General features: G+C 49.4%; 1 long non-coding RNA gene across 1 annotated transcript; it reads left to right on the top strand.

The window, feature by feature from the left end:
• The first annotated feature begins 1,219 nt into the window (after positions 1-1,219).
• Positions 1,220-3,549, top strand: LOC309856786. The gene is made up of 2 exons (XR_014307349.1): positions 1,220-2,677; positions 3,250-3,549. It is a non-coding gene; the product is annotated as an uncharacterized lncRNA (long non-coding RNA).
• The last annotated feature ends 6,502 nt before the right edge of the window (positions 3,550-10,051 follow it).

The following is a 10,051-nucleotide window of genomic DNA, read 5'->3' as shown; positions in this document are numbered from 1 at the left end:
CAGTCACTAAGCGTCTGCCTTCGGTTCCCGTGGTGATCCCAGGGTCCTGGAACGGAGCCTCCCCACAGCCTGCATTGGGCTCCCTGCCGGTAGGAAGCCTGCTTCTACCTCTCCCACTCCCCCTGCTTGTGCTCCCTCTCTCTCTGTGTCAAATAAACAAGATCTTTTAAAAAAAAGAAAGAAAAAGGCGAATATAAAAAGATAATCATGACACCCCCCCCCCAAGAAAAGTGTGATGAACTACAAAGAGGAACAAAAAGGAGCTAGAGAAACGCTTAGTCATTTCGTCGGTATTTATCCTGTGTCTACAAGCTTGTTCTATACCTTGTATGGATTCGTCATTAAACAAAGGAAGGTCTATTCAACAAACCCTACTGGTGTATTAAAAAGTGAAGGACTATTTCTCCCTTCCCTGCAGTTTACAGTCTAATGAAAAATAATAAACCTGTAATAATTCAACCGCAGTCAAAGCACTTTTGCATTGCCATATTTCAGTTGGAGGCTTTGGGGGACAGGTCTGTGCTGGCTTGCAGGGAAAGGGCTTGGCCAGGTGGTCTTGCTTCCTAGGAGCTCCGTATTTTCCCAGGCCGCTGGGGCCCAGGCCGGGTGGGACTACGACACAGGACCAGGAGCCCACCTCTGCTGTTGCAGAGGGGAGGAGAGGCTGTCATTATGCTTCTGCGATAAAAACATGTTCCCCCCGCTCCCCCCAAGAAAGTGAAAAATTAAGAAAAAGTTTTAAATGTTCCCAAATAGAAGAGTCAAACGAATACTATTTTTATTTTATTTTTTATTTTATTTTTTATTTATTTTTAAAGATTTTATTTATGTCTTTGATAGAGAGAGACAGCGAGAGAGGGAACACAAGAAGGGGGAGTGGGAGAGGGAGAAGCAGGCTTCCTGCTGATCAGGGAGCCCTATGTGGGGCTCAATTGCAGGACCCCTGGATCATGACCAGAGCCAAAGGCAGATGCTTAACTGACTGAGCCACTAGGCGCCCGCAAATACTATTTTATTTATTTATTTTTTAAAAAGATTTTATTTAACAGACAGAGATTACAAGTAGGCAGAGAGGCAGACAGAGAGGGAGGAAGGGAAGCAGGCTCCCTGCTGAGCAGAGAGCCCGATGAGGGGGCTCGATCTTAGGATTCTGGGATCATGATCTGAGCCGAAGGTAGAGGCTTTGACCCACCGAGCCCCCGAGGTACCCCCCGCAGATACTACTTTTAAAGGAGAAAGAAAAAACCCTCCTTTTGGTTTTCTTCGCCTGTGCACTGGAAGAATATTGGAAGTGGACCGGAAAAGGAGTCTTTCACCCATGGTTCCACTGGGGCTCGAACCCAGGACCTTCTGCGTGTAAAGCAGACGTGATAACCACTACACTATGGAACCTCCCCGAGAGAAACTTGGTATCATTAGCTTATTCATAGCCTCACATCTGAACCGGCGCCTCCGCTCAAACCCCGCCCCTCGGCCGTAGCTCCTCCTCCGCCGTGGCTCCGCCCCACCTGCAAGATAGGGTGTTCGCGGCCAAGTCCCCAGCTCTGGCTGTGGCGTTTTCGCTGCTCGGGCAACCTGCCCGCCTCGTTCGTCAGCACTGTGACCAGAGCGAGGCCAGGGCTGGGGTGACCCTCCTGAGGGCCGCCCCCCTAATCACCCGTCCAAAGTTTTTTGTCAGTCGCGAGGTCAGCGGGACCTGCCCAGAGGGCAGGCGGAAGCGGACCGTGCCGCGGCCATGACGGCTCTTAGCCGCTTCCCTCAGCTGGGGAGGGACCCGCGCTTTCCCCCGGTTTATCCCTGGGCGCCCTGCGCCGCTGCCGGCGGCACGTGGGGGCCTTGAGTCCGGAGCAGGGCGGACAGGAGCGCCTCTTGGAGTCAAAGATGGAGGCAGCGCCGGGTTTGGGTGTGGGCTGGGCCTCGCCGTCACGTCGGCATTTCCGTTGCCAGGGTTGGAAGAGTCCGCTGGTTAGTGGGCCCCTTGCCCGCGGGTGTAGGCTCCTAATGGTCCCCCGACATTTTCACAGCGTTCCTCCTCTCCCGACCCCCCGCCCACGGGAGCTGGAAGTTGCAGGACTTTTGTTGGCCACTATTTGGGCTGGGGTTGGGCTGGGAGGGGCGGTGTAGACGGTTTACAGCTCTTCCCGGACTGGGGATGATGAAGCGGGACCCGCCACGAGATTTGAGCGGCCCAGTGCAAAAGCAAAATGCCAGGTTCCTTGTTCATGAGTTACTAAGGGTCCCCAAACGGTGGTAAGCAGAGCATTAGACCCAGAGCCGACCCCTGCGACTGCGCAGGTTGTGGCCGGTGAACCTGTCGCGACGCTTCCGAGACTTCTGGCCCGCGCCAGGTGCTGGAAGCCTCCATTACAAAGGGGCTCCGGTGTGCTCCGGCTTCTTAGTTTTCAGGCTTCTTAGTTTTCATTGTCACTGCCGTTTCCCCTCCCCAGTGCTTTTGGATGGATCTTCGTCACCGTCCTAGGGTTGCTCACCACCCTCAAGCTTAAAAACCCAGCCAAGACCCTTTGACGGGCATCTTTAAGGGCTGAGTTGAAGGATGGGGCTGTCTTTTCCCCTGGCGTCTTCCTCTGAAGCTGGCAAAGTGATGGAGACATGGTACTGATTGTCTGAAAGCAACCCCGGAGTCCCGACCTCCTGGGAAGATCTGTGGAAGAAACAGGTGGGTGGAAGGCAAACTAATCTGGGGGGCAGAATCTAGAGTCTAGTCCTGCCCTGATTACTCATTAACTATGTGCTCTTCGGTTCACCTCCCAAGCCTCAGCGTCCTCCTTGGTGAAATGAATGGGTTGGACCAGACACACCCACTTCCCCTCTGGGTCTAAATGTTATTCCTCCTTTCCAGGTGGGCACACGGAGGCAGTTACCTGCCCTGTAAGTTTTCCAAAGGTATGGAGGCAGGCGTGCAGCTCGTGCTTGGGTTCTCTACTCCCGGGCTCCCTACTCCTACTGAGCCCCCCACCCCGTAATATTCACCATGGGGCCCATTGCAGAATTCCTTTTTGTTGATACTTTTCTCCAGGCCTCTTGATGCGGATGGCCACGAGTGGATAGCCACCAGCAGGAGGATGGATTCATGAAAGCTCAACTGCTAGTCCATGGACCATAATGACTCCCAGGATACCCAATGCTAAGTACATCCCACCTGTTTCCAAACCTCTCTCTGTGCAGAACAAGGCTGCCGCAAATTAGGCCTGAAATTACACTCACTGTTGTGTTTTGGTTTTTCTCTAGGGAACGCTTCGCTCATCTCCCAGCTTTGTGTCTGCCCTTGCTCCAAAGGATGGGTTCTCCGAGTGCAAGTTTTGGGCCAAGTTCCCACACATGCTCCATGTAGAAAAGAAGCTGATGCACCTCTCATGCGTACGTAGGTTTCTGCCTTTAGTGGAAAATTCTTGTGCCTTTTTCCATTCTGACAAGGAGGAAGACCTTTGTTCCACTTCCCTGCTGCCCTCAGAGTGTAGTCACATTCTGTTAGTGAAGCACAAGATTGTTTACAAAGCACTTTCACATACACTCCTATGAGGAAGCCATGATAAGTATTACTGTCTTCATTTTTCAGCTGAGAAAGTTAAAGCTGATGAATCTGAATGCCTTCCCTGAGACCATTCTGCTTATACTCAGTCTTCTGATGCCGAAGTGATTTTGGGAGGCCCATGTCCGCAAAGGCCACGTGTGGTTCCTGTAAGAGCGCCCCTGAGTTCTTGTAATGATTCATATGCACTCAGGGAGGAAACGGATAACTATTCTTTCCTTTTGTGATTTTATTTTTTTAAAGATTTATTTATTTATTTGAGAGAGAGGGAGAGAGAATTTTGAGCGGACTCCTTGCAGAGCATGGAACCTGAAGCAGGGCTCAATCCCATGACCCTGTGAAGGGGTCTTGGGCTCAATCCCAAGACCCTGAGATCATGACATGAGCTGACACCAAGAGTCAGACCCTCAACCGACTGAGCCACCCAGGGCCCCCTCCCTTGTAATTTTAAGATCAAGTCCTCAAAAGCAGGAAACAAAAGCCTGCCCAGAAACAACCGTTGGTGACTTTGATCTTGGAACCATCAATGTCATGGCTAGCCTTTCTTTCAGATGGCCACAGTTTTGCCTGGTGCTTCAGGCAGTTCAGTTGGATGTGTGAGGCCTGCCCCCCTTCCCCCCGCCCCAGGTATGCCTGTAAGCATCTGAACAACTGTAAGTCAAATCCATCAACAGACTAGTAAATAAGGACTAGAAGTCACTTCAAAGTTTTGAGTCCCCTGATTCCTCAGTTGCTTGGTGTAGCTTCCTCAGTGGATGGCTTTACTGACGGGGAGCAACTTAGAGAAACCATGGTCTCAAACACTGAGCTGACTTACCTGATTTCATTTAGAAAGGGTTATACTCTTTCACTATCGTGCTCCAGTATTTACTAAGAAAATAAGTCATTACCTTATTATGTGAGCTCACCTTAATCTTCTCCCTTTTGCAGCTCATCAAGTTCGAAACATTTGAAATTAGCCTATTGGAATGGGTATTTGATATTTGTTGCTCTTTGCCCCCGTGCCTTTTCATAGTCCTCTGTATCCCTCTGTCTTCTTAGCTGGCTCAACTTCTATGGTCATTTTTATCACTTGTTTGCCCTTTTGTTGTACTTGTTGGCAAACCACAGTCTGTAAGGTCCTGCTCTCTCCGTACTCTGCCCTTGTATATGGCCCCAAGAGGAACACATATCCGGGTCAACCGATTTCACACTAAATTCTTGACTACTGACCTCAAGCGAACCCTTAATGTAGCCTAGAATCCAGTCTACTTCTTTGTGCATTCATGCTCCTCTTCTCCTAAAGGACAATTTTGTATCTTCTCTCCGTGAACTTCCTGTACATCCTTTCCCAGTCTCACTTACAGGTGATGAACCTGCTGCTTTTTTCAGTAAAGAGAGAGAAGCAATGAGAAGAGGACTGCCACAAGTCCCCACCACTTCTGCCCAGCCACCGGTATCTGTGCGATCAGAGCTCTAGGTCAGGCCTCTCCCTGTAGATCACAGTAGATCAGGGCTTCTCAACAGCTGTTTTGACATTTGGGACTGAGTAACTCTTGGTCATGGGGGTCGTTCTGTGCATGGAAGGATGCCTCACAGCGTCCCTGGCCTCTACCCACTTGATGCCCCCGGCATTCCTCCCCCCAGTTGTTGGCACCCAAAATGTCCCCTGGCAGGGGGAGGTCTTGGGGGCCTTTTGGTAACATTTGCAGATACTTTTGGTTGTCCCAGCGTGGGTGCAAGGGTTGGTGTGCTATTGGTGTCTGGGGGTAGAGACCAGGGATGTGGTGAGATCCTGCAGGGCACACGACAGGCCGCCGTGGCAAAGCTCTCCCAGTCCTGAATGTTCCTAGTGCTGTGGTTGAGAAGTCCTGTCCTAGATGCACTGTCCACATTTCTATCAAAATCCAGCCCGCCACCTCTTGTCTACTCCAGGAAATCACTCCAGCAAGTCCCCTCTCTCCTACATGATTATTTACCTTCTCTGTCATCGCCTTCCGATAAACTTACAAACATGCTGCAGTTTCTCTCAGCGTTAAAAGGAACCCCTGATCCCCTTTTGGCCTCTAGATAATTCAATTTTTTTTAAAGACTTTATTTATTTACTTATTTATTTGACAGAGAGAGAGAGAGCACAAGCATGCAGAGAGGCAGGCAGAGGCAGAGAGAGAAGCAGGCCGCCTGCTGAGCAAGGAGCTCAATGCGGGACTCGATCCCAGGACCCTGGGATCATGACCTGAGCTGAAGGCAGCGTCCCAACCGACAGTCACCCAGGTGACCCTAGTTCAGTTTTTTTGCTGTTTTATTTTTGTTGTTGTTGTTGTGTTTTTGTTTGCTCTCCTTTGCAACAGAACTCGTAGGAAGATGTGTCTGTAGGCTCTCTCTCCCATTCCTCTCCTTTTGGAAGTGCTTTTCCCTTGTGGCTTTTAGGATACTGTCCTCTCCCGATTATTGTTTCCTGCCTTATAAGTCGCCCCTTCTCGGTCACCTTTGCACTTGGACTTCTTCTATCTTCATTCCCACCGCCTGGATGACCTCATTCATTTGTTTTACTTCTTTATTTATTTTAGATTTTTTTGTTGTTGTTTATTTATTTGGCAAACAGATCACAAGTAGGCAGAGAGAGAAAGGGGGAAGTAGGCTCCCCGCTGAGCGGAGAGCCTGATGTGGGGCTCCATCCCAGGACCCTGAGATCAGGACCTGAGCCGAAGGCAGAGGCTTTAACAACCACTGAACGAACCACCCAGGTGCCCCGACCTCATTCATTTGAGTGGCTTGAAATACTCGCTATAGTCTCGTCAACACTTTCCTCCCAAACTCCAAATGTACCTGCTCCACGTGTCCATTTAGATGTGTGTCTAACGGGCATCTTAAAGCTATCAGAGCTGCGGCGACACTCCCGGCATCCGCCTCCATCTGCTACCCCCTCTCTCTTCCTTATCTCAGCTAAGAACAGCTTCACCTTTCTACGTATTGAGGCCCAAAACTTTGAATCATACTTGATTCTTCTTTTCCTCATACCTTGAATCTAATTCTACTGGCAAATTCTATTGGCTTTCCTTTCAGGATCTATGTAGAATCTTGTCAGTCACTTTCTGTGTCTCCTTTGCTGTTACACCAGTCAAAGCCATCATCCCGTCTGGCCTGGATCATTGTCAGACACCTCCTCTCCGGGCCTCCAGCTTCTGCCCTTCTCTCCCTATGGACTATTCTCTGCACAGTAGCCAGAGTGATCCCCCCCCTTTTTTTTTAATCTTATTTATTTATTTGACAGACAGAGATCACAAGTAGGCAGAGAGAGAGGGGGAAGCAGGCTCCCTGCTGAGCAGAGAGCCTGATGCGGGGCTGGATCCTAGGACCCTGAGATCACAACCTGAGCCAAAGGCAGAGGCTTAACCCATTGAGCCACCCAGAGTGATCCTTTTAAAAGGTAAGTTAGATTGTCTCACTCCTCTGCTCAGAACCCTCCAGTAGCTCCTCCCCACAGCTAGAGTGAAAGCTAAGGCCACACAGTAGCTGGCAAGATGCTGTATGATGTGTTCTCTCCCACGTCCATTACCTGTTGGACTATATAACCTATTACTTTGCCTTTTCTTTTACTCTGTACTCCGGCCACACTTGCCTGCTTGCTGTTCTTCAAACATGCTGGGCCTCTTCTGCCTCAGGGCCTTTGAACCTGCTGTTCTTGAATGCTCTTTCCCTATGCCGTCCCATTGCTTGCTCTCTGACCTCGCTCAGGTATTTGCCTAAATATCTTGTCAGCAAGCGGTCTCCTGACAGCCCTATTTACAGTGACTCTCCCTCTGCCCCAGCCTTCTTCACACCGGAAATGCAGTATCCCCCTCTCCTGCATTATTTTTCTTTGCAACACTTACTACCATCTCATTTGCTAGATAGTTACTTCCTCGTTTTGTTGCTTATCCCCGGCCACCCTCAACTACAATGAAAGCATCAGGAAGGCGTGGATTAGGTTCTGTTCACTGTTGTGTTCCACAGAGCCTAAGCAGGGCCCCGTACATAGTAAGGGTCCAGTGAACAATTCTTGAATGAATGTGTTCAGGGTTGGGGACGATCGAGTGGAGTCAGTTACTCCCAATCAGAGCTAATCCTGGGGCTTTTACATGAACTCTGAGAAGAGACATATCCTTGTTCCTCGATCCTTGACTTGACTGTGAGATCACCCAGAGGCTGGAGGTTCTGCTGCCGTCTCTGGACTGTTGTAATGTGTCAGACCAGCGTCTTCGTTGTTCGTAGCACTAGCTGCTCTTCCCCCTAAGGGATTTTTAAACCATTTCCCCCACCATAGACTTGACTGAATGACTTGCTTTGGCCAGTTGAATGTTGGCAGAAGTGATGTGTATCACTTTTAAGCCAAACTGCGAAGAACCAGCTTGGGATTTGCCACTTCATTGTTTCCCTTTACTATGGGGACAGCAACGCACAGAGAGAGGTTCGCCTGAGTCTTAGAAAAAAGACCCCGGTTGACGGAACTGCAGCCACCAGCCATGGTGAAAAGTCAAACCTTGATCGTTGTAAGCCACAAAGATTTGGGTTCATCTGTTACTGAAGCCTAACATCACCTCAGTGGATTCAACACTTCTGCTAGTTCCACGAGAAAATGAGTTTATTAAAGGCTACTTGGTGGTACACAGCATCTCCCAAAAGGCCCCGGAGAGGCCAGAGCCAGCAAAAAATGTCTTCATCTTACCTCATCGCGGGGCTGCACCAGCTAAGATGCCCACTGCTCCCGCTCTGAGTACAGAGGCAGCAACTCAAGCCAGTGATGGGGCCCCGCATCCCTGAAAACTGGACCCTCTGGCACTGACGTTGTCCCAAGATGGATTTCATCACCCCTTGACTCCTCGAGCTGCCTTCTTAACTGAGGTCTCTGCTGGAGCCCAAGTTACATCCTGTGCTCTTGCCTGGAGAGAGGCTGGAGAAGCGAATGTCTTGTTTCTCCTTCGAGGAGGTGGGAGTCAGCGTGGGGAACGGAGAAGTGAGCCAGTGATCAGAAAGCATGAAGACATCGGCTGCCTGCCTGAAGCCTAAGAAAGGAGCGAGGGGTTAGAGCTGAGAACGAGAACGACTGGATGCCCTCCCGTAAGGCCTCCAACAAGCCATGCCCTACATCTACCTGTGGACTCCTCAGTCATTGGAAGAAGGCATTCCTGGTTTTGCTCAGGCCGGTTGCAATTGGGCTCACTGACATTTCTGATAGGAGGAGTCCTGACGGTTCATCGAAAATGGGTGGGCAGCAGCACAGTGGCTTGCAGTGGGGGTCCTGTCCCAGATACTCGAAGTTTTGGTTGCCCTTCTGTTCCCAGTAAACGGGGAGACGGCCCATTCCGGCAGGGCAGGCTTTGGGTTTCAAGGTGTTTGGGGAGCCAGCCCGCAGTGCTCAAACCCAGTGGGGTGCTTGTTCACAGGGAGCACGGTAGCTAGGGCAGGTAGAGGTCGAGAGTGGGCAAACATCTGGGGTGCCTTTGGTTGCTTGCCCCCAATTCATCCTCCTCCTTTTCCTCAATAATAAAAATCACAATAAACATTTGTAGAGTACTTGCTATGTATTAGAGACCGTTCTAAACTCTTTGCTCAGATTAACTCCTTTAATCTACTCAAGAACCCTGTGAGAAAAGGTTATGACACCTGGCTTACAGATGAGAAGACCGGAGGCATAGAATAATTAAATGACTTGTGTAGTGGTGTAGCTAGTAAACAAAGGAGCAGGGCTTTACACTCAGGCCATCTGGCTCCACGGGCTGTATTTAGCCTCTACACTGCACTGCCTGATTTTGTTTCATTTGGCAACGTATCCAGCTAAAACAGCTTGATTTCCCAGGCTCCCTTGTAGCTAAAAGAGACTGGGTGGCACAGTTCTGGCCGTGAGATGTTTGGAAGCAGGGGGGCTTCCAAAACCATTTCTTTAAATGAAGGTATACACGGGTGGTATGCCTCATTTTGCTCTTAGTTGTTTACTTTCGGCCCGGAATGCACATGTGGATGCTGGAGGTAGAGCAGCCACTTCGTGACCATGAGTTGACAATTTTGAATAAAAAAGCTATGTGACTTGGCTGAAAGAAAGAAGATGCCTGAGTCCCAGCTCCAGATTTCATACTTCCAGATCCTATGTTTCTTATGAAAAATAAAACCCCTAATTTGTAATGCCATTGTTTAGTAAGAGTTTCAGATACATGAAGGGAAAACATATACCTACCAATTCAACATTTCCACATTTCTCACCCTTAGATGTCTCCTGTATCATTTTGACAATGTCTCTAATCTGCCCACCAGCTACTGAGGGATTGCTCCGTGTTGTAGTCTGTTGGTAGAAGTTGTTTATGATCACATGCCTGCAATATGTCTAGGAGCACAGTATTGGGTAGTATGGGAGGTTTTATTATTGTTGTTTTGTTTTTTTTCTTTAAGTGTTGACCTGGCCCCATCTCAAGGAGTTTGAAGAACATTAATTTCCCCAAAGGACTGATTTGTTCCACGCTGTTAATGGATGATAATGGTTTGATG

Source organism: Mustela nivalis (assembly GCF_964662115.1).
Source record: "Mustela nivalis genome assembly, chromosome: X".
Lineage (NCBI taxonomy): Eukaryota > Metazoa > Chordata > Mammalia > Carnivora > Mustelidae > Mustela > Mustela nivalis.
Note: the sequence above shows the minus strand (reverse complement) of the source record. Positions and strands in the feature narration are given on the sequence as shown.